The sequence below is a fragment of the Erpetoichthys calabaricus genome, chromosome 2 (assembly GCF_900747795.2).
Source record: "Erpetoichthys calabaricus chromosome 2, fErpCal1.3, whole genome shotgun sequence".
Lineage (NCBI taxonomy): Eukaryota > Metazoa > Chordata > Cladistia > Polypteriformes > Polypteridae > Erpetoichthys > Erpetoichthys calabaricus.
The window spans coordinates 22154740-22180660 of NC_041395.2; the positions used below are offsets into that span (position 1 = coordinate 22154740).

Sequence of the window (25921 nt, forward strand, 5' to 3'; positions counted from 1 at the left end):
GATAGATAGATAGATAGATAGATAGATAGATAGATAGTCAAAAACTGGGCCTGGGGACCCCCTGTGTGTGGCTGCAGGTTTTTGTTCCAACCATCTTCTGTTTTTAATTGGACTCCTGGGCTAATTAAGTGAACTTCTATTGCCCAGATTCGGTTTTTTGGGAACAATATATATAAATTAGAAAACTAAGTTTGGTGTGAAATAAATAAATAAATAAATAAATAAATAAATAAATAAATGGCAATAATGTTTTTTTTCTTTTTAACAACTAGGGGGCTTTGCCTTACCCGTTGTGAACGCACGCTAAGGAGATGCGGTCAGATCATCTGCTGGCTTGCTGTTGCTGAGCTGTGTGTTCTGCTTGTCACGCTGTGCGTCGATTATTTAAAAGCCTGCATAGCAGCTGTCCTTTTGCCACTTCGTGTCTCTGTTGCTCACGTTGTGAAGGGGGGGGGGGGTTGGGGGGGGGGAGAACGCACGCTAAGGAGATGCCGTCGGATCAGCTGCTGGCTTGCTGTTGCTGCTGCCGAGCTGAGTGTTCTGCTTGTCACGCTGTGCGTCGATTATTTAAAAGCCTGTACACCAGCTGTTCTTTTGTCTCACTGCCTTGTCACGCGGGACGTCAAAGTGTCTTCCAAGAAGATCACGTCTTGACTCAAGATTTTTTTTTATTATAATAGAGAGATATAAGTTTCAAGAATAACATCTCTTTTGCACAGACATTTGTTTATATGACATTTTACTTTGATTTATCTTATTCTTTTGAAAACTGCAAATAGACAATTAAGTATAGCACTTATAATTGTTATATTATGTTATACATGTTTTCCTTATGATCTTTAAATTTATAAATTAAAAAAAATACTAATAATGATATAATTATTATGTAGGAGTTCCCTAGAACATGAATATTATTTCAAGGGTTCCACAATTCTGCTGGCAAAAGGGTTGAGAAATGCTGCCATAGAGGCTTGATGTCCGGTCACTATTCAAGGAGTGGATGTGGAGGTGGTCCACTCCCACAAGTACTTGGGGGTTCACATCAATGACATATTGGACTGGTCTCGTAGCACAGAAGAACTATAGATGAAAGGGCAGAGCAGACTCTTTATTTCATCGGCGATTGTGTTTTATGTGAGTAGTGACATCCTTCACATCTTTTACAACTCTGTGCTGGCCAGTCTGTGGTGTGCTGTGTAACATCACTTCAAGAGAGGCCCACCGAATCAACAAGTTAGCTTAGGGTGTGTTCACACTAGCAATCTGTTTCGTGCTCGAGCACATTTGTCCACATGTAATCCCCCAAAGTCTAGTTTGTGTCCTCACAGGTGGCGCAGTGGTAGTTATGCTGCTTTGCAGTAAGAAGATTGTGGGTTTGCTTCCCGGTTCCTCCCTGTGTGGATAGTGCTTTGAGTACTGAGAAAAGCGCTATATAAATGTAATGAATTATTAGTGTGATCTAGTGTGACAGAAGAGGTGTGCCCGGGCACGGAAAACAGACATGACATCAATGATGTGACACGTCAGATCATTTCATTTCATTTGATACCGCAGGTTTTTATTCTCCCCTTTTAGATGAACATGTATTGTAGTTGGCAAAAAAGCTGCAAATTCCTCCCATAACATCATTTATCTCTGTAAAAATCTTACATGCAGCACTCACTAAATCTGTAAGGGGGGGGGTAGAGCAAAAAAACACAAAATAAGCCAAATAATTTTGACATGCATACTGTCACTCCTTGTTCAGATCTTGTTTTGGCTTTACACGAAGTCACATTGTGACAGGAGCGGCATATGCTTAGGATTGTGGGAATGGTTACAGACAACCCACAGATCACCTCCAAAGACCTGCAAGAACATCTCGCTGCAGATGGTGTATCTGTACATCGTTCTACAATTCAGCGCAATTTGCACAAAGAACATCTGCATGGCAGGGTGATGAGAAAGAAGCCCTTTCTGCACTCATACCACAAACAGAGTTGCTTGTTGTATGCAAATGCTCTTTTTGTTTTTAATTAATTTTATTGTAATCATTCTGTACATATAGATCAATTTTTACGAAAAATAGGATTGAAAGCAAATCAAACCCCCCCCCCCCCCCCGAGAAGGAGAGCATGACCAAGGGAGTAATACTTAAGGCTTGTAAACGTGCCTAAATTATTGAGTTTAATAGGGCAAAAAAAAAGATAAATGGAGAAGGAAAAGAAATGCGGAAATAATTATTTCTTCTTATTCAAAAATATTATTGATTAAATCCTGCCAGGTTTTGAAAAAATTCTGTACAGGTCCCCTAACTGAGAATTTGATGTTTTCCAATTTCAAATAATATAAAACATCGGTTTCCCACTGACTTATTAGAGGAGAGTTAGGATTCTTACAATTTAACAAAATCAGTCTGCGTGCCAAAAGTGTAGTGAATGCAATCACAGTTTGCTTGTCCTTATCTATTTCAAATCCATCTGTAAGATCACCAAACACAGGTATTATCGAATTAGGAGGGATTGTGACACCAAGGCTGTCTGAAAGGCACTTAAAAATTTTGGTCCAAAATGATGTTAATTTGGTGCAGGCCCAAAACATGTGACACAGTGAGGCAGGAGCTTGGTAACAGCGTTCTATCTGTACATTGTTCTAAAATTCAGCACAATTTGCACAAAGAACATCTGTATGGCAGGGTGATGAGAAAGATGCCCTTTCTGCACTCACGCCACAAACAGAGTCGCTTGTTGTATGTAAATGCTCATTTAGACAAGACAGATTCATTTTGGAACAAAGCGCTTTGGACTGATGAGACAAAAATTGAGTTATTTGGTCAGAACAAAAAGCACTTTGCATGGCGGAAGAAGAACACCACATTCCAAGAAAAACATCTGCTACCTACTGTCAAATTTAGTGGAAGTTCCATCATGCTGTGGGGCTATGTGGCTAGTTCAGGGACTGGGGCCCTTGGTAAAGTCGAGGGTTGGATGAATTCAACCCAATATCAACAAATTCTTCACAATAATGTTCAAACATCAGTCACAAAGTTGAAGTTATGCAGGGGTTGGATATTCCAACAAGACAATGACCCAAAACACAGTTTGAAATCTACAGAGGCAATCATGCAGAGGGAGAAGTACAATGTTCTGGAATGGCCATCACAGTCCCCTGACTTGAATATCATCGAAAATCTATGGGATGATTTGAAGCAGGCTGTCCATGCTCGGCAGCCATCAAATTGAACTGAACTGGAGAGATTTTGTATGAAGAATGGTCAGAAATACCTCCATCCAGAATCCAAACCCTCATCAAAGGCTATAAGAGGCGTCTAGAGGCTGTTAGATTTACAAAAGGAGGCTCAGCTAAGTATTGATGTCATATCTCTGTTGGGGTGTCCAAATGTATGCACCTGTCTAATTCTGTTATGATGCATATTGCATATTTTCTGTTAATCCAATAAACTTAATGTCACTGCTGAAATACTACTGTGTCCATAAGGCATGACATATATTAAGATGAAGTTGCTACTTTGAAAGCTCAGCCAATGACAAACAAAAATCCGAAGAATTAAGAGGGGTTCTCAAACTTTTTCATATAACTGTATATATTTTTATGTATTTCTCTCTATTATAAAAGAAAATCTTGAGACAATACTATTGCCAAGAGATTTTTTTCAAGTCCCGTCCTCCTCTCAACCATTTCTGGTTCACGGCCCACGCCCACGGTCCTCTCACCTCTCATTCGTATGAATGCTTTTGTCAGACACATTTGCTGCTCTCTCAGCTCTTATAAATTTTTCACAGACCGCATTACTGTAGAAAGAAGGATGTATCGTAATGTTATTGCATAATTTATGTCTGAGTGATGGGTGATGCAGTAGGACAAGATTAGTTGTATTCAAAATTAGTCGAACAATTCTGACATATAAAATTTTGAGAGGTAAAAAGAAAGCTAATGTAGTACAGCTTCAGGGGATAACATTAGACACCAAAGGAGATCGTGATATGCCATTCGTATTAAAACGTTTATAGTTTCCTGTTAAAATAACTTTTGCTTTTTTTTTCACTGAGGGCCACATACAGAGAAATATATGAAGGGCTGGGCCACCCACTAGCGGTGATGTATATTGCCTCACCTCCTGTGTATTAAGCTGGCAAAATCAATCAAATATAGGTAAATTATGCTTCATAATTGAATATGCTTAAAGATAAAAACAGCATCACAGCTCTCCATTAATGGGTTTTCATTTATTGTATTACTAGCCATCCCCCGTGGCTTAGTGAAACAGGACAGTGCGATCTCAGCTCTCTACTCCTGACGTCCCTCTTCTTCAAATTATAGAAAAAAAAGATCTAAATCCGTTAAGTCGTTCTCTCGTTCGTTAACTAAGTAAACTTAAAGTTACAACCGAGGGCCTTGCAGCCCGATGAGTCTCTCTCGGATTTGCGCTAATAAATTGGTACTGCAAGCGAACTATGATACTTAGCGTGATGAGAAAGTCACAAAATCAACGTGTAGGTCGGATGTTCAGTTGCGTAGTGTCGACACACATTACACTCTTTCATCACTGCGATAGTTTCATTTCAAATGAAATAGACACAGTTGCCCTTGACCTCTAGAAGAAAGAGATATTCATTTTCCCCACCGTGTCTGAAATTTTCTGCACTCACTTGCTATTGTGCGTTTCTTTGGTTCTGCCATTTTTGGTTACACTTGTTTGTGAAGACGCTGCCCTGATCAAGACAGCAGCTCCATCTTGTGTTAAACTAAAGAAGTACGATACAGTTAAGAACAAGTGTGTGGGGGCCATATTTCATTATATTTTTAGAATTTGCTGCAGGCCAATTAAATGGACCACGGTCCGCAGTTTGGACACCTCTGTGCTATGACAATTAACAAATCACAGTGACAAACATTCAAAAAAGTTGGTTAATTTATTAGACGGGCAGTTATACGTTGCATTGTCACGATGTAACTCCAAACACGGAATCAAAATTCAATGCGATCTTGACGAAAAATTAATTCTAAAGTTGAAAGTAAGTTGAAAAAGTATTTGTGTGTTAATTTCAAAGCCAAACAGACGAAAACGTATAACGCAACGAATACCTCTAACGCAACATGAAACATCATTTTCTTTCAATTTATTACATTTTACTATTTTTTACTATGGTTAATTACTCACTGTAATGTACAATAGTTCTATTATGCATATATAACAATTCCCATGAATATAATAATCTGTTTAAATTGTACATCCGCTTTCCCATACGCGAGCGGCAGATCCGACAAGTGGCACCCACCCCGGGGGTTGGCAAGCGAAGCAAGTATTTATTTAAAGAGCTTCTGTGAAAAGCCAAATATCTCCCTGGGGACAATTCAATGTCTATCTATCTAAGACAAAACTCTGTAAGAAATCTTCAGCTTAGTCTCTAGTTGATTCACAAAAAGCTACATCTGACAACTAAAGGCGATGTCACATGACTTGACTGTCCTGGCGATTTTTTTTGTTTAGCCATTGCATTCATTTTCATAATCTTAGTAAGTCAGAGAGTTGTCCAGTCTGACACACCTAGGTGTGTCAAATAGGTTTAAAAAGAGACAAGATACACAGAAGAGGTGTCCTGTTTACTGTCCCGGGTTGTTTGCAAAGAGAAAAAATACAGCAGAAAGCAAGATTCTTGACATGAATTTGGTCTCAGTAATAAGGAGGTCCTTAGTGTGTGTGTGTGTGTGTGTATATAGTTATTAATTGAACTTCTGTAAAAATCCAAATGTCCTCCTGTGGACAAATAAAGTTCTATCTAACAGCCACTCATACTGACACCTGCATTAGCAAAACCTGTGTCTGAGGCCTTCATCATCTTGTGTGTTGCTCTGTTGCTAGTCGGTGGATGACATACAGTTAGGTCCATAAATATTTGGACAGACAACTTTTTTCTAATTTTGGTGCTGTCCATTACCACAATGAATTTTAAATAAAACAACTCAGATGCAGTTGAAGTGCAGACTTTCAGCTTTAATTCAGTGGGGTGAACAAAACAATTGCATAAAAATGTGAGGCAACTAAAGCATTGTTTTAACACAATCCCTTCATTTCAGGGGCTCAAAAGTAATTGGACAATTGACTCAAAGGCTATTTTATGGGCAGGTGTGGTCAAGTCCGTCGTTATGTCATTATCAATTAAGTAGATAAAAGGCCTGGAGGTGATTTGAGGTGTGGTGCTTGCATGTGGAAGATTTTGCTGTGAACAGACAACATGCGGTCAAAGGAGATCTCCATGCAGGTGACAGAAGCCATCCTTAAGCTGCAAAAACAGAAAAAACCCATCTGAGAAATTGCTACAATATTACGAGTGGCAAAATCTACAGCTTGGTACATCCTGAGAAAGAAAGCAAGCACTGGTGAACTCCGCAACGCAAAAAGACCTGGACGTCCACGGAAGACAACAGTGGTGGATGATCGCAGAATCATTTCCATGGTGAAGAGAAACCCCTTCACAACAGCCAACCAAGTGAACAACACTCTCCAAGGGGTAGGCGTATCGATATCCAAGTCTACCATAAAGAGAAGACTGCATGAAAGTAAATACAGAGGGTGCACTGCAAGGTGCAAGCCACTCATAAGCCTCAAGAATAAAAAGGCTAGATTGGACTTTGCTAAAGAACATCTAAAAAAGCCAGCACAGTTCTGGAAAAACATTCTTTGGACAGATGAAACCAAGATCAAGCTCTACCAGAATGATGGCAAGAAAAAAGTATGGAGAAGGAGTGGAACAGCTCATTATCCAAAGGATACCACATCATCTGTAAAACATGGTGGAAGCAGTGTGATGGCTTGGGCGTGCATGGCTGCCAGTGGCACTGGGACACTAGTGTTTATTGATGAGGTGACACAGGACAGAAGCAGCCGAATGAATTCTGAGGTGTTCAGAGACATACTGTCTGCTCAAATCCAGCTAAATACAGCAGTCAAATTGATTCATGATACAGATGGACAATGACCCAAAACATACAGCCAAAGCAACCCAGGAGTTTATTAAAGCAAAGAAGTGGAAAATTCTTGAATGGCCAAGTCAGTCACCTGATCTTAACCCAACTGAGCAGGCATTTCACTTGTTGAAGACTAAACTTCAGACAGAAAGGCCCACAAACAAATAGCAACTGAAAGCCGCTGCAGTAAAGGCCTGGCAGAGCATTAAAAAGGAGGAAACCCAACATCTGGTGACGTCCATGAGTTCAAGACTACAGGCTGTCATTGCCAGCAAAGGGTTTTCAACCAAGTATTAGAAATGAACATTTTATTTTCAGTTATTTAATTTGTCCAATTACTTTTGAGCCCCTAAAATGAAGGGATTGTGTTAAAAAATGCTTTAGTTGCCTCACATTTTTATTTAATCGTTTTGTTCACCCCACTGAATTAAAGCTGAAAGTCTGCACTTCAACTGCATCGGAGTTGTTTCACTTAAAATTCATTGTGGTAATGTACAGAACCAAAATTAGGAAAAAGTTGTCTGTCCAAATATTTATGGACCTAACTGTAAAAGTAAGAGAATCTCACTACACTGGGTACCCACGACAAAACACTTAAACTTATATGAGCACACAGACAGACCTGTGAGGTTATAGTGCAGTAAACTAACGATTTTATTTTCCTTCCCTCGCCATTTACTGTATAACCATTTTTAAGTTATTTTTTCCATACCCCAATTTACTCTCCAGAGAGTTTTGGGGTCAGAGTGCAGGGTCAGGTATTTGTAAAGTGCCTCCCTGGAGCAACTGCAGGTTACTAAAGGGCCCAATGGAGTAGCATTGCTTTTGTAAGTGCTGGGATTTGAACTGGCAACCTAGGAGTTACCAGCCCAGAACCTTTAGCCAGAGAGCCACCACTCCACCCAGCAGGGCCACAACTCTGCCTAAAAATAATCCTTTTTACAATATCTGACACATTGAGGACACGGACTCACAGTCTCTTTACTGTGAGACAGCCACACTATCATTGTGCCACCCACATAGCTTAAAATAAAGCTGAATCCACCTGATTTCGAACCAGGGACCTTTTGTGTGTTAGGCGAACGTGATAACCACTACACTATGGAAACAGGAACAGTAATGAAAAGTTTGGACCATATGAGGCAAAAAAAAAACAACCAATAAAGATGAATTCCATATAATTCCTCATTGCTTGCAAGAATAATGAAGAGACAAAAACATAAGGGGTGGCACAGTGGTAGCGCTGCTGCTTCGCAGTCAGTAGATCTACGGGTTCGCTTCCCAGGTCCTCCCTGCGTGGAGTTTGCGTGTTCTCCCCGTGTCTGCGTGGGTTTCTTCTCACAGTACACAGACATGCAGGTCAGGTGCATTGGCGATCCTAAATTGTCCCTAGTGTGTGCTTGCTGTGTGTGTGTGCCCTGCGGTGGGCTGGCACTCTGCCCGGGATTTGTTCCTGCCTTGTGCCCTGTGCTGGCTGGGATTGGCTCCAGCAGGCCCCCATGACCCTATGTTAGGATATAGCGGGTCGGTTAATGACTGACTGACTGACAAAAACAAAAGCATATTAGAGGAGTACTGTGTGGGTCTCTCCAGCATTTCTGTTTAAGACTTTTCCTGTCACCTTTCCTGTAAACACTCGGCGGTTAAATTTAGCTTCAGGAAGGTAAAACGGGGGCGCAGGAAATGACTGATGTTTTTATTGCTTCAGCTCTATGGATGTGGCATCCAGACCAGGGTTGGGCTACAGAGGCCAGACCCCTGCTCAGACCACTACTGTCCGGTTGCAACATATTCAAATTTACTGCACCTCTTAGACGCCGTTTAGCCTTGGAGGACCGCAGCAGTTGCACGCTTCTGTTGCTCCCAGACGTCATTGTAAAAATAACTTGCTTTCCTGTTTAGCTTCTCCTGCATTCAGAGTAAGTGGCACTGAGGGTTTCCTCTGTTAAGCTATTGTGACTGATTGCCTGGCAGGAAATGGTGGCACAGGGTATGAATGGGGTCCAGCAAGGCTGATAGATGGAGACGGGGCAACCTAAACTGACAGTATGGATTAGCATGTGAGTGCAGAAAGATGGGCACCTACTGGAGGTGGTGGGCCCCTTAGGTGTACCAGGTGAAGAGAAAGCATGGTAGGGCACTAAAGGTCACGAGATCCAGCAGTTGCCAGAGACAGAACAACTGTTTAGTAAGTGAAAGAAGGCCGACAGAACATGTTGCATGCTGGTCTGACATATAGCTATGAATTTCACTGCACTCTGACAGTACTACCACTACATGTTCTCCAGGATGGAAGAAGCCGGACCAGGTTGTTCTTTTATAATTGTCAAATGGTTTTGTTAGGTCCTTGTAACCACGGAGGTGCAACTCGCTTGCATTTTGTTCTGTGTTCTTTACTAGTGATGATCATTTCTGTAACTTTGTCCTGTAACATTTGTTCCAAAACAGTCCCCAGACTCATGGACATTGTAGTGGGGGGGAAAAAAAATGGGTAATGATTACCCAGAATCCACTGGGTGGGTTCTACTTGACGCCTGGAATGCAAAGTTTGTTTTCAAGTGGGAGGGGCCCACAGAGACTGCTTTAGTATAGGGCCCAGAGTTCTGTGCTACACCCCTGCCCAGACTGATGTTTACCTGATTATGCGGGCCCCTTTAAGAAGCTGATTTAAATAAAAGCATCTGCTAGGCAAAGAAATGTACAATTAGAACCTGTGCAAATGCAGGGGATTGGTCCTAGGACCCCCATAGATTCCACGGATGCTCAAGTCCCTTATATAAAATGGCATAGTATTTGTTCATGTTCTACGCACATCCTCCCAAATACTTTAACACTAGAATTACCAAAGCCTACGAAAAAACTCGTAATCCTGGCCCACCTTAAATCTATTCGCATCTCTCCATTCAGCGCCTTTTGTGTTATAAATGTGTAGATCAACACGAGCAGCAAAGCAGCCTGCTATCACATCCTCCCACCGCCACAGAAAGGGCCAAAAGCTCTCCCAGCTCAATCCTTGTTTATCTGGGAGTGAGGTACCAGGAGTTGTAATATATCGTTATTTGGAACATATGTATTTCATGTGTGTTCCGTGTCTACAATGATCTATGTAAGTGTAGCATGACAGGAAATGTTGAACACGTACCTAAATCACAAACTTTTTTCATGTTTTAGTACATTAGAGGGTCAGTTCAAGTTGGACGGTTGGGAGACAAAGTCAGAGAGGCGAGATTGCATTGGTTTAGGTTTAGGTTTCTTTATTTAGTCATGTTTACACAAGAAAACATGAAATTTGCCTTCTCAGTTGCATCTAATAACAGGTAACAGACAGAATGAAATAAAACAGACAAATAGATAAAACATATTTACACCAAAAAAAAAAAAAAAAAAAAGGTTACAGGATATATATCAAAACCTTAAACATTATCTCCGATATTTCTTATTGAAAAGTCGTATGGCACTAAGATGAAAGGAGTTTCTGGAGCGATTTGTGTGGGTTTTCAAAGCGACTGTCCTTCCTGATTTACTGAAGTTTAGTTCTACATGTAATGGATGTCTGTCATCAGTTGAGATGATTTCCAGTTTCTTTAGCATTGCCCTCTGACACACACTAGTCAAATCATCTACATCAGCCCCAATAACTTTAGCTACATACTTCGTAATCTGCTGGAGCTTTTTTGAGTTTTGGTTTGTCAGACGATTAAACCAGGCAATGAAACTGAAAGTGATCACAGACTGGATCATACTGCGATAGAAGGACAACATGAGGTCCTTGTCTACTTTAAATAGTTTGAGTTTATGGAGGAGAAATAAGTGCTGGTTGCATTTAGAAAATAATATTTTGTATTCCAGTTAAGATTGTTATCTAGGCAAGTTCCTAAATATTTATATTCAGTCACTATTTCTACCTCCTCACCCAGAACTACAATAGGTGACCATACAGATTTCTGTCTCTTAAAATCAAATATAATTTCTTTGGTCTTTTTTACATTCAGAGTGAGAGAGTTTTTATTGCACCAGTTTACCATACAGTCCACTTGATTTAGATAGTGGCTTTCATCCTCCCCAGATATGGATCCTATGATCATGGTGTCATCCGCATACTTAATAATGGAGCAGTGGTCATTGTTCTGTCTCAGGTCACTTGTGTACAGAGTAAACAGCAATGGTGATAAGACACACACCCCTGCGGACTTCCTGTGTTTGAATGAATGACTATTGAAAAAATGTCCTGAACTTTAACTGTCTGTGAACGATTTAAAAGAAAGTTCTGAATCCATAGTGTGATAAATGGGTTTACATTCATACTGTTTAATTTCCCAATCAGTATATGAGGCTGTATAGTATTGAACGCTGAAGAAAAATCCAAAAATAGTGCTCTGGCACCAGTTTTGTGTTGTTCGTATGGCTGTTTTTTCTTGTTTCAGTTTCTGTTTGTACTTCGGAAGAAGATGAACAACGACGTGGTCAGACGCACCCAGGGCTGCTCTGTGATGTGATATGTAGGCATTAGGGACATTTCCAGAGCACATGTCCAGAGTTTTGTCCCCTCTAGTGTTAATATTCACATATTGATGGTAATTTGGTAATACTGACTCCAGACTGCTAAATTAAAATCACCCATCACAAGTTTGAAAGAACCAGGTGATTTGGTTTCTAGTTTATAAGCAGTTTCAAGAATTGATTCAGCTGCAGCTCCCATATCAGTATGAGGCGGAATGTAAACGACTGTCACAAATAATTGATTAAACTCCCATGGTAGATAGTATGGGCAAAGTCCGACGGTGAGTAATTCAATATATGTGCAGAGGAGAAATGCTGGGTATATATGAGAGAAGGGTGCTAAGGATAGAGCTGCCAGGGAAGAGGAACAGAGGAAGGCCTAAGAGAAGGTTTATGGATGTGGTGAGAGAGGACATGCAGGTGATGGGTGGGACAGAACAAGATGAAGAGGACAGAAAGATATGGAAGAAGATGATCCACTGTGGTGACCCCTAACCGGAGCAGCCGAAAGAAGAAGAGTACTAACGACAAAATTTTGACATGAAGTGTATACAGTTAGGTCCATAAATATTTGGACAGAGACAACTTTTTTCTAATTTTGGTTCTGTACATTACCACAATGAATTTTAAATGAAACAACTCCGATGCAGTTGAAGTGCAGACTTTCAGCTTTAATTCAGTGGGGTGAACAAAACGATTGCATAAAAATGTGAGGCAACTAAAGCATTTTGTGAACACAATCCCTTCATTTCAGGGGCTCAAAAGTAATTGGACAAATTAAATAACTGGAAATAAAATGTTCATTTCTAATACTTGGTTGAAAACCCTTTGCTGGCAATGACAGCCTGAAGTCTTGAACTCCTGGACATCACCAGATGTTGGGTTTCCTCCTTTTTAATGCTCTGCAAGGCCTTTACTGCAGCGGCTTTCAGTTGCTGTTTGTTTGTGGGCCTTTCTGTCTGAAGTTTAGTCTTCAACAAGTGAAATGCCTGCTCAGTTGGGTTAAGTTCATGTGACTGACTTGGCCATTCAAGAATTTTCCACTTCTTTGCTTTAATAAACTCCTGGGTTGCTTTGGCTGTATGTTTGGGGTCATTGTCCATCTGTATCATGAAACGCCGCTGTTTCCTTAAGAGAGGTATTAGCTCTCTGGAAATGTGTTCTTTTCAATTGCGGCGTTTTAATTAACCTGAATTTAAATAAAAAGGTATTATCCCTCCCCTGCATGCAATATGATGGTTAAAAGATTGCACGAGAACAAAAAGGATAATCTAGCTCTTTACTGACGGGTTCACATGGTATTACAAACGGGAAGCTTATGACAGACATATCAAGCCGTGGGAATCTTGATCTGTGCAGTCCGTCATCTTTCGTCGCCACGCTGAAAGGATTTTAGATGGACAGAAGACAGAATCTTCTGCCCGGCCTCGGATGGAAGACATACTCTTCCGCCCGGAAGCTTCAAAGTGTTGGCCGTAGGTGTCCATTCTTGTATACTGGTTGCTCCATGTGCAGGCTCTTGGGCTCCGATCCAAACAAGGACAGGACAGTACTCAAACCCCACCTTCAAACATACAGGAATAGCACAATGCCTACATACAGTTCTCATTCTCACAACAAGGAAAGGTTTTTTGTACTGACAGAAGACAGAAATATACTAGTCTGTCTTTAGGCTGACTATTCAATTCTCCAGCTATCTGTAGCTCTCTATAGTCCTGTGCTTGGCTCGGCAATTCTAACTGCTGATGCTATGCCCCTCTGTACCTGTATGAATGAATCCATAACAGTGGGCACACAGAACAGTGACATTAAACTTAAATAAAAAAACACTCAGTATAACAGCTGCCCAATCAATTTGACTGCTGTATTTAGCTGGATTTGAGCAGACAGTATGTCTCTGAACACCTCAGAATTCATTCGGCTGCTTCTGTCCTGTGTCACATCATCAATAAACACTAGTGTCCCAGTGCCACTGGCAGCCATGCACGCCCAAGCCATCACACGGCCTCCACCGTGCTTTACAGATGATGTGGTATGCTTTGGATAATGAGCTGTTCCACGCCTTCTCCATACTTTTTTCTTGCCATCATTCTGGTAGAGGTTGATCTTGGTTTCATCTGTCCAAAGAATGTTTTTCCAGAACTGTGCTGGCTTTTTTAGACGTTCTTTAGCAAAGTCCAATCTAGCCTTTCTATTCTTGAGGCTTATGAGTGGCTTGGACCTTGCAGTGCACCCTCTGTATTTATTTTCATGCAGTCTTCTCTTTATGGTAGACTTGGATATCGATACGCCTACCCCCTGGAGAGTGTTGTTCACTTGGTTGGCTGTTGTGAAGGGGTTTCTCTTCACCATGCAAATGATTCTGCGATCATCCACCACTGTTGTCTTCCGTGGACGTCCAGATCTTTTTGCGTTGCTGAGTTCACCAGTGCTTGCTTTCTTTCTCAGGATGTACCAAACTGTAGATTTTGCCACTCGTAATATTGTAGCAATTTCTCGATGGGTTTTTTCTGTTTTCGCAGCTTAAGGATGGCTTCTTTCACCTGCATGGAGAGCTCCTTTGACTGCATGTTGTCTGTTCACAGCAAAATCTTCCACATGCAAGCACCACACCTCAAATCAACTCCAGGCCTTTTATCTGCTTAATTGATAATGATATAACGACGGACTTGCCCACACCTGCCCATGAAATAGCCTTTGAGTCAATTGTCCAATTACTTTTGAGCCCCTGAGATGAAGGGATTGTGTTCAAAAAATGCTTTAGTTGCCTCACATTTTTATGCAATCGTTTTGTTTGCCCCACTGAATTAAAGCTGAAAGTCTGCACTTCAACTGCATCTGAGTTGTTTCATTTAAAATTCATTGTGGTAATGTACAGAACCAAAATTAGAAAAAAGTTGTCTCTGACCAAATATTTATGGACCCTACTGTAATATGTGAAGATTGAAATGCAAATATCAAATAAGCACTTTCACAAAAAATACAAGTATAACAAAACAAGTACGCTTTTATTCAAGATTATAACCGAAGAAAAAATAATTGGGCCAGTGAACTTCATTGCCACGACTGCTTTGTAGCACAGCGGTAAGAACTGCTGACTCATAATCAAGAGGTCGCAGGTTCAAGCCTTGCCGTGTCACAAAATAAATGTTTTAAGTAGTGAGCTGCTCTTATTGTTACTATTATAGAATAAAAACATACATTTGATTTGAGTCTGTAACAACCGCAGTAAATGTATGGTACTTGTAAAGGTTAGTGTTTTTTTATTCAGTTCTATTCTCTCAGTCATGTTTACGCTCGCCCCAATCTGACACTGCTGTTTATTAAATAAAGACGTCCTACAACAGCGGTGAACTCAGATGATGACGGGGGCTTCTACATCAGAGAAAGAGAACAGAAGCCCTCCCTGCAAGAAATGTCCAATCACATATAAGAACAACGCAGCTGCAGCAGGTGTAAAGGTGACAGATGGCAGGAAGAGGTCCGGCAACGTCCTGCCAGTCAGTCTGCCCCTCACCTGTCCTCCAACGAAACAGCACGGCTAAAAGAGCTCGCCAAGATATCGAGCAAACTCCTGTTTGTGATGATTTATGTTACTTACAGTATATAAAAGCCAGATCAAATGTTATTTAACTTGATTTATTTACTTATCTTCCTACAGCGTAAAGTCACAAGTAAGACTGCAGAGCTTCCTCTGTTTGATCGACATGGGCATACTGAAGTGACTTCAGCTACAGATGACTAAATTCGCATAGATGCAACATAGAGCTCATTGTGCGTCAGGTTCAAGATCTTCTTTTTGTAACTTTCTTTCTTTTTTTCTTCTTCAATATTTTCAATCCCCAGTTGGTTAACTAAGCAAAACCCACGAACACAGAAGGCCAACTGTAAATGTAAAGGTGCAGTCCAAGAGGCCAGTCTTACCTCACCAGTCCACTAGGTGGCAGCACATAGTCATCATCAATCAATCATTTCCTGCTAACCTAACCTGCTTAGTCCTGAACAGGGTCTCAGGGGATGCTGGAGCCGATCCCAGCTAGCATTATGAGGAAGGCAGCACACACACATACACACCATCCACACATTATGGCCAATTCAGGACAGCAAGTTCACCCAACTTGCATGTCTTTGGATGGTGGGAGGAAACCGGAGCACTTGAACATGACATGAGGAGAACATGCAAACTCCAGGCAGGACGTGAACCACGAACCCTGGTGTCACTGCCAACTGTGCCTCTCTGCCACCAGCATATAGTCCCTAAATACATTTTTAAAGGGAGGCAACTCAGAAGCAGAGTTGCCAGGTCCCTAAAAATGTATATACCCCAAGGTGCCAAAAAAAGTAGCCCAAGCCGGAAGAGATGCCAGACAGATGAAAAATATGTTAAAAATGCAGTAGTGGTTGAGAAACAGCCCAAAATACCATGTTGTTTCTAAAAAACTAAAAAAATTATTAAAAAATTAAATAAAAAAAAGCCCAATTGGGCGACAAAACTAGCAACATTGCTCGGGAGCGTTGTGCCAGGAGGACAAAGATAACCAATGAAAATCATCACTTACTGCCTTCTGAAAAAGCAGGATCTAAAAATGGACTCAAAACAGTGGAGAGGCTGCCAGCTCCGTGCCCACCCACCTTGTGACCCTCAGCCAGTCACTCAACCCACTGCATGGACACAGTTCTAATCTGAACTTATACAGTGCCTTTGGGTGGAAAAGTGCTACTGTATATTAAATAAAGGTTGTTAGTCCATCCATCCATTGTCCAACCCGCTATATCCTAACTATAGGGTCACGGGGGTCTGCTAGAGCCAATCCCAGCAAACACAGGGCACAAGGCAGGAAACAAACCACAGGGCAGGGCGCCAGCCCACCGCAGAAGGTTGTTAGTGTGTTGGGTCAAATGTAATGGAAAATAAAACTCGAGTAGATAGATAGATAGATAGATAGATAGATAGATAGATAGATAGATAGATAGATAGATAGATAGATAGATAGATAGATAGATAGATAGATAGATAGATAGATAGATAGATAGATAGATAGATAGATAGATAGATAGATAGATACTTTATTAATCCCAAGGGGAAATTCACATACTCCAGCCGCAGCATACTGATACAAAAACAATATTAAATTAAAGAGTAATAACAATGCAGGTATAACAGACAATAACTTTGTATACAGTAATCCCTCCTCCATCGCAGGGGTTGCGTTCCAGAGCCACCCGCAAAATAAGAAAATCCGCGAAGTAGAAACCATATGTTTATATAGTTATTTTTATATTGTCACGCTTGGGTCACAGATTTGCGCAGAAACACAGGAGGTTGTAGAGAGACAGGAACGTTATTCAAACACTGCAAACAAACATTTATCTCTTTTTCAAAAGTTTAAACTGTGCTCCATGACAAAACAGAGATGACAGTTCCGTCTCACAATTAAAAGAATGCAAACATATCTTCCTCTTCAAAGGAGTGCGTGTCAGGAGCAGAGAATGTCAGAGAGAGAGAGGAAAGCAAACAAATCAATAGGGCTGTTTGGCTTTTAAGTATATGAAGCACCGCGGCACAAAGCTGTTGAAGGCGGCAGCTCACACCCCCTCCGTCAGGAGCAGAGAGAGAGAGAGAGACAGAGTTTGTTTTTCAATCAAAAATCAATACGTGCCCTTCGAGCTTTTAAGTATGCGAAGCACCGTGCAGCATGTTGTTTCAGGAAGCAGCTGCACAAAAGATAGCAACGTGAAGATAATCTTTCAGCATTTTTAGACGAGCGTCCGTATAGTCTAGGTGTGCGAACAGCCCCCCTGCTCAATCCCCCTACGTCAGGATCAGAGAAAGTCAGAGCAAGAGAGAGAGAGAAAAGTAAGCTGGGTAGCTTCTCAGCCATCTGCAAATAGTGTCCCTTGTATGAAATCAACTGGGCAAACCAACTGAGGAAGCATGTACCAGAAATTAAAAGACCCATTGTCCGCAGAAATCCGCGAACCAGAAAAAAATCCGCGATATATATTTAAATATGCTTACATATAAAATCCGCGATGGAATGAAGCCGCGAAAGGCGAAGCGCGATATAGCGAGGGATTACTGTAATTTTAATGTTTATCCCCCCGGGTGGAATTGAAGAGTCACATAGTGTGGGGGAGGAACGATCTCCTCAGTCTGTCAGTGGAGCAGGACGGTGACAGCAGTCTGTTGCTGAAGCTGCTCCTCTGTCTGGAGATGACAGTGTTTAGTGGATGCAGTGGATTCTCCATAATTGACAGGAGTCTGCTCAGCGCCCGTCGCTCTGCCACAGATGTCAAACTGTCCAGCTCCATGCCTACAATAGAGCCTGCCTTCCTCACCAGTTTGTCCAGGTGTGAGGCGTCCTTCTTCTTTATGCTGCCTCCCCAGCACACCACTGTGTAGAAGAGGGCGCTCGCCACAACCATCTGATAGAACATCTGCAGCATCTTATTGCAGATGTTGAAAGACGCCAGTCTTCTAAAGAAGTATAGTCGTCTCTGTCCTTTCTTGCACAGTGCATCAGTATTGGCAGTCCAGTCTAATTTATCATCTATCATTTATCGTCTGTAAGATAGTCTACGATCCATGCCACCAGGTATGAATCTACTCCCATCTCCATCAGCTTGTCCCTAAGGAGCAGAGGTTGGATGGTGTTGAAGGCGCTAGAGAAGTCCAGAAACATAATTCTTACAGCGCCACTGCCTCTGTCCAAGTGGGAGAGGGATCGGTGTAGCATATAGATGATGGTATCCTCCGCTCCCACCTTCTCCTGGTATGCCAACTGCAGAGGGTCGAGGGCGTGGTGGACCTGTGGCCTCAGGTGGTGAAGCAGCAGCCGCTCCATGGTGCTTTCTTAAATACCTCATTTTTTGCGACCAAGTATTTTGCAGTACAAAAATGAGTACAAATTTTAAAAGAAGGCTAATTAATTAATCCATGAATGTAGGACCAGACTTGCCCCCATAGTGGCCCAACAGGCCTGAAGTTGTCTGTTCCTCCATTAGACAAAACAACGACAGCAGAAGCTTCAAACCACACTCGCCATTCAGCAGCAGTGGTGTCCGCACTTACCATTTACTCTGTGAGGAAATGCAATTTCCTAACCATTTGACCAGATAAAGCATAAAACCATTTCCTGGGCAATCACAGCAGGATATGCAAATCGAGCTTCAGAGTCAGCCCGCCATTTAAAACTTGAATCAGCTGGCATTTTTCAGTAATTTCGTTAATAAGGGGGAAGCAGATAAACAATCCATTCATCCTGAACCCGTCTTAACCCAGTTTAATTCAACAAGAGCCTTTCTTCCTCTTCTTCTTCCTCATCTTTATTATTATGGTGTTTGGTTACCTGAGTGTTACCCCACCCTTCAAGTGTGCGCTGGGGGTTCAGGACTGCAGCAACACCAGGTGATAACAGAGTGGAGCTACAGACCCCCAGAGCTCTGCTCCGTTGACAAGCCAATCCAACTGCACACATCCAGTGACATTTAGTGGCCTTTGCATGACATGTCAGTCATATTATGCGATGTTCCCATTCGATTTCGTCTTTCTTGACATTCTCATCTCAAGGTGTACCTCGCACACTATTCTCATAAATCCTCCTCACACTATGGTCTCTTACTCTGGAACAACAATGACAATTATCTGGCAGTCGTGGCATAGAGTAGGTGTGTCGCGTACTTCAGCCAGACTCCTTTTCAGAGTGCGATGTCGTGTAAATCATATGACACAAGTACACAATCCAATTCAGCTACACAAATTACTATAAATAAAGGGAACAAGCTTTTCAGACCGGCATGATTTTTGTTCCCATGATGATTAGCTTATAAGCTGACTGAGGCTTTCAAGAGCCATTCTCTTAGAATTCAATTCAATTCAAGCATTTTATTGTCATTGTGTAACACAACAAAATGACTTTTTGTGACAGCCCCAGGTGCATTTAAAGAAAAGTCAAATAATTCCAAATATGTTGTATACAGTGTTAAATGATCAAGTAACCAGAGCAAATTATTATTGCTCAAAGTACAGCAGCATAAATTGTTATTGCACTTATTAATGAATAGTACATTACATATTCTATATTGTATTACATTAGTATATTGCACGGGTGGCGCAGTGGGGAGCGCTGCTGCCTCGCAGTTAGGAGACCTTGGTTCACTTCCCGGGTCCTTCCTGCGTGGAGTTTGCATGTTCTCCCCGTGTCTGCATGGGTTTCCTCCGGGTACGCCGGTTTCCTCCCACAGTCCAAAGACATGCAGGTTAGGTGGATTGGCGATTCTAAATTGGTGCTTGGTGGTTGTGTGTGTCCTGCGGTGGGTTGGCACCTTGCCTAGGATTGGTTCCTGCCTTGTGCCCTGTGTTGGCTGAGATTGGCTCCAGCAGACCCCCGTGACCCTGTGTTCGGATTCAGCGGGTTGGAAAATGGATGGATGGATGGATAGTATATTGCACATTACCAATATAGCTTATTGCACATGTTCAATTAAAAATGGTCTCAGACTGAGGAGATTCAGAGTTCAGAAAGGTTATAGTAGATGGGAAAAAGCTCTTTTTTAGTCTGTTTGTGCGTACACGGATTGACCTAAAGCGTCTGGCTGACGGGAGGAGTTCAAACAAAGAATTTCCAGGATAAGTTTTGTCCTTGAGAGTGTTTTTGGCCCTTCTCACACAGCGAGTCTTATACAAGAGTTCAAGTGATGGCAGTTCAGTCCCAATAATGGCCTCTGTTGTTTTTATGACCCGCTGCACGGCTTCTTTAGCAGCCTTGGTGCAGCTGTTGTACCTGCAGGCCATCATGCAGTTAGTTAAGATGCTCCCTATAGTGCATCTATAGAAATGAACCAGCAGCTTCTCGGGGAGGTCAGCTGTCCTTAGCTTCCTGAGAAAATAGAGGCGTTGTGGTGCTTTGCCTATTATAGCCAAGTTGTTGTCAGCCCAGGACAGGTCCTCTGAGATGGTGACTCCTAGAAACTTAAAGCTGGAAACTCTCTCCACAGCATCTGCATTGATTGTTATCGGACTGTGATTGGTCTTTTTAGTGGTCTGTCACACACGTGCGCGTGGGAGGCAGCTAAAGGGCTTGAGTGATGGCAGTTCTGAGATATGCCGGGAGGTGGCAGAGTGCACTGACTCTTTTTCTCTCTTACCTGCAGACCATTCCCGGGAGATTCCACCTGGCTCTCGTGACATCATTTCCGGGACCGAGCCAATGGAAGGAGACCTTACTGGCTCCGGCCCCTCTAACGTCACGTCCGGGTCCGATCCAATGGAGAACGAACACGTCCCTGATCCTTATGACCTCACTTCCTGTCTTCCCCTTTAAAACCCTGCCCTTTGTCCTAATTCCTCAGTCTTGTCTTGGACTCAGTTGTACGCACATCAGTGCTGTTTATTTTACATAAAAACGACTTTTGCAGCCAGGATACCAAATTATATGGGTGGCTGCCCCAAACCTTTATCCGAGTATGTCTCGTTTTTGTGACATGGTCCTAAAGCCCAGAATAACTTCTTTGGTCTTTTTGGTATTTAAGACCAGGTTGTTGGTGTTGCACCATGCTGTCAGATTCTGAACCTCTTCCCTATATGCAGCTTCATTGTTGTCTGTTACAAGCCCGATGACAGTCGTATCATCCGCAAATTTACCAATAATGTTTGATTGGTGGATGGGTTGACAGTCATGGGTGTGAGGAGTGCATAGAGAAGGGGACTTAGTACACATCCTTGCAACACACCAGTGCTCAGGGTTAGGGTGGAGGATGTGTGTTTGCCCATCCTGACAGACTGGGGGCGGTTGGTGAGAAAATCCAGTAACCAGTTGCATATGGACTGAGCAAGGTGCCAAGTGTTAGGAAGACAGACTGCCTGAAACTGGGCTACACCAGCATAAATGAAAGCTTTAACAACAGGTGTGGAATAGTGGGTCCGCGGCTAAGCAGGACAGGGTCCGTTTTCAAATCTATATATATAAGTCACTAAGTCCATGGCAAGCAAGTCGCACGCAAGACTGAGCCCCGCCCACCAACAATTCACTAAGCAGTCGACCATGGCACATGCACGACAACAATTCGAGCGAGAGCGAAACCATTTGCCAAGAGTGTTTTCATTAATCAAGAACGAAAGTCGGAGGTTCGAAGAAGATCACATACCGTCGTAGTTCCGACCATAAACGATGCCGACTGGCGATCTGGGTAATCAAAGTCTTTGGATTCCGGGGGGAGTATGGTTGCAAAGCTGAAACTTAAAGGAATTGACGGAAGGGCTCCACCAGGTGTGGAGCCTTTGGCTTAATTTGACTCAACACAGAATACCTCACCCGGCCCGAACGTGGCTCAGAGGTGTGTATGTTGCTCTCTCCAGAGTTCCATCCTTTCATTCACTTACAGTCGTATCCTCAAACCCACCCCATTTGGACAACTGTGTCTTTCAGGAAGTGTTCACCCATCGATACATAATTATGCACGGGTTGGCTAGTAAATAAATAATTGAATAGCCAGCTCGATCTCCATGGGTGTGTGTGCTCATGTGGCTGCGGGAGGTTGGTGGGGTATTTGAGACGGACTACCCCTGTGCGTGAGGGTGTGGTCTGTCTTTTTCTTTTTTTGATTTTATTAAAAGATTTTATAAAAAACAACATTCCATACAAATAAATCAATTTTTACATAAATAGGATCAAAAACAAATCAACCCCCACCCCTGAGAAAGAGAGCAGGGCCAGCAGAGTAAAACTAAAAGCTAAGTAAAAATAAGTAAATAGATGAATTAATAAGTGAAAAAAGAAAAACGGGAAAAAAAAGGAGAGAATCTGCTTCCTCAATTTAAAAGCTTATTCTAAAATGTAATTGATTAGATCCTGCCAGATTTTGAAAAAGTTCTGCACAGATCCTCTAAGTGCGAATTTGATTTTTTCCACTAATATAAAACATCAGTTACCCACTGACTTAGAATAGGACTTGAACAGATACTTTCTCTATATGCAGATGATATGGTACTGTATACAGTGCATCTAGAAAGTATTCACAGCGCATCACTTTTTCCACCTTTTGTTATGTTACAGCCTTATTCCAAAATGGATTCAATTCATTTTTTTCCTCAGAATTCTACACACAACACCCCATAATGACAACGTGAAAAAAGTTTACTTGAGATTTTTGCAAATTTATTAAAAATAAAAAAAAACTGAGAAATTCCATGTACATAAGTATTCACAGCCTTTGCTCAATACTTTGTCGATGCCCCTTTGGCAGCAATTCCAGCCTCAAGTCTTTTTGAATATGATGCCACAAGCTTGGCACACCTATCCTTGGCCAGTTTCGCCCATTCCTCTTTGCAGCACCTCTTAAGCTCCATCAGGTTGTTTGGGAAGCGTTGCTGCACAGCCATTTTAAGATCTCTCCAGAGATGTTCAATCGGATTCAAGTCTGGGCTCTGGCTGGGCCACTCAAGGACATTCACAGAGTTGTCCTGAAGCCATTCCTTTGCTATATTGGCTGTGTGCTTAGGGTCGTTGTCCTGCTGAAAGATGAACCGTCGCCCCAGTCTGAGGTTAAGAGCGCTCTGGAGTAGGTTTTCATCCAGGATGTCTCTGTACATTGCTGCAGTCATCTTTCCCTTTATCCTGACTAGTCTCCCAGTCCCTGTCACTGAAAAACATCCCCACAGCATGATGCTGCCACCACCATGCTTCACTGTAGGGATGGTATTGGCTTGGTGATGAGCGGTGCCTGGTTTTCTCCAAACGTGACGCCTGGCATTAACACCAAACAGTTCAATCTTTGTATCATCAGACCAGAGAATTTTCTTTCTCATGGTCTGAGAGTCCTTCAGGTGCCTTTTGGCAAACTCCAGGCGGGCTGCCATGTGCCTTTTACTAAGGAGTGGCTTCCGTCTGGCCACTCTACCATACAGGCCTGATTGGTGGATTGCTGCAGAGATGGTTGTCCTTCTGGAAGGTTCTCCTCTCTCCACAGAGGACCTCTGGAGCTCTGACAGAGTGACCATTGGGTTCTTGGTCACCTCCCTGACTAAGGCCCTTCTCCCCCGACCACTCAGTGTAGATGGCCGGCCAGCTCTAGGAAGAGTCCTGGTGGTTTCGAACTTCTTCCACTTATGGATGATGGAGGCCACTGTGCTCATTGGGACCTTCAAAGCAGCAGAAATTTTTCTGTAACCTTCCCCAGATTTGTGCCTTGAGACAATCCTATCTCGGAGGTCTACAGACAATTCCTTTGACTTCATGCTTGGTTTGTGCTCTGACATGAACTGTCAACTGTGGGACCTTATATAGACAGGTGTGTGCCTTTCCAAATCATGTCCAGTCAACTGAATTTACCACAGGTGGACTCCAGTGAAGCTGCAGAAACATCTCAAGGATGATCAGGGGAAACAGGAGGCACCTGAGCTCAATTTTGAGCTTCATGGCAAAGGCTGTGAATACTTATGTACATGTGCTTTCTCAATTTTTTTATTTTTAATAAATTTGCATAAACCTCAAGCAAACTTTTTTCACGTTGTCATTATGGGGTGTTGTGTGTAGAATTCTGAGGAAAAAAATGAATTTAATCCATTTTGGAATAAGGCTGTAACATAACAAAATGTGGAAAAAGTGCACTGTATATCAGACCCACAGAATACTGTGCCTGTAGTCCTAACAGAATTTCAAAAGATCTCTGGTCTCAGAATTAATTTGAATAAAAGTGTACTCTTCCTAGCGAATTCTCAAGCACACAATGTTAGATTGGACACCTTTGCAGATCAGTTTAAATACCGAGGGGTAAACATCACAAGTAAACACAAAGCTCTTTATCAACAAAATTTTGCTGTCTGTATGGAAAAAATTAAGCAAGACTTGCATAGATGGCCAACCCTTCCTCTCATTCTAGCTGGAAGAATTAACATTAAGATGAATATCCTCCCTAAGCTTCTCTTTTTATTTCAAAACATCCCAATATACATCAATAAATTGTTTTTTAAGAAACCATTACCTAATTTATTTGGAATTCAAAACATCCACGTATCTAAAGAGCGACCCTACAAAGACCAAACGCAGAAGGTGGCATGGCTCTACCTAACTTTCAATTTTATTACTGGTCAGCAAATATACAAACTATAAAAACCTGGACATGGACACAAATAGATGAACAGACACAGGCTTGGTCTGCAATAGAAATAAAATCCTGCAGTACTTCTTTATATTCCTTGCTTTGTGCCCCAATAAATACAAGTTATCGCCAATATACTAACAACCCAATTGTGCTTCACTCACTCAGAAAATGGAACCAATGTAGGAAGCATTTTAAGATGGAGAAGCTTTTATCTGTGGCACCTCTGCTCCTTTTTCAACCCTCGCAAACGTACGCAGTTTTTAATGTCTGGAAAACATTTGGGATTAAATCATTTAGAGATCTGTACATAGACAACATCTTTGCATCCTACGAACAATTACACTCCAAATTTAACTTTCCAGCAACACATTTCTTTCACTATCTTCAAAATCGAAACTTTGTTAAACAGAACCGGCCCAATTTTCCTCACCTCCCACCTACCTCCATGCTGGAAAAATATTGCTCAGTTTCGAGGACTTAGACAGCATTTCTGTAATATTTAAAACCATTTTACAGTCCCTCCCTTTCAAAGACCCAAGAGGACAATGGGAAAAGGGTCTCTCAGTGGAAGATAGCAATGCATAGAATTCACTCGAGCGCCACATGCACAATGCATACAATTATTCAACTCAAAATTATCTATCGAGCATATCTGTCTCATTTAAAATTGTCCAAAATGTTTCCAGGCCGAGATCCAGCCTGCAAACGCTGCAATATTGGAACCAATGTAGGAAGCATTTTAAGATGGAGAATCTTTTATCTGTGGCACCTCTGCAAGAGAACCACCTCTTTGAACCCTCGCAAACCTATGCAGTCTTTAATATCTGGAAAAGATATTAAACCAATGTTTTATACTATTTGAAACTGGAAAAAATCAAATATTCAGTTAGAAGATCTGTACAGATTTTTTTGAAAACCTGGCAGAATCAGAAAATGATAGAGCATCACGTGAAAGGCAAAGCCTAGAAGACCATCTCCAAGAAGCCTGATCTCCCTGTGACAACAGCTGCAAATATTCTTAAGAGGTTTAAGGTCCATGAGACTGTAGCCAACCTCCATGGGCGTGGCTGCAAGAGGAAAATAAACCTCAGAATGGGCAGAAGGATAATGAGAATGGTAGACAAAAAGCCAAGGACAACTTCCAAAAAAATACAAGCTGAACTCCAAGGTCGAGGTCCATCAGTATGTAGTTGTACCATCTGTTACTTTTTGAGTGACAGTGGGATCAAAGGAAGAAGACCCAGGAGGACTCCACATAAAAAAGCCCACTGGAATTTGCTCAAATGCACATTGACATGTCACAGTGCTTCTAGCAGAATGTCCTTTGGACAGATGAGACAAAACTGGAGGT

At 42.0% G+C, this 25921-nt stretch overlaps 1 protein-coding gene across 1 annotated transcript in view; it reads right to left on the reverse strand.

Moving 5' to 3' along the window:
* LOC114647433 (USP6 N-terminal-like protein) overlaps positions 1–25921 on the reverse strand; it is a 284398-nt gene that overhangs the window by 37135 nt on the left and 221342 nt on the right. The window lies entirely within an intron of this gene.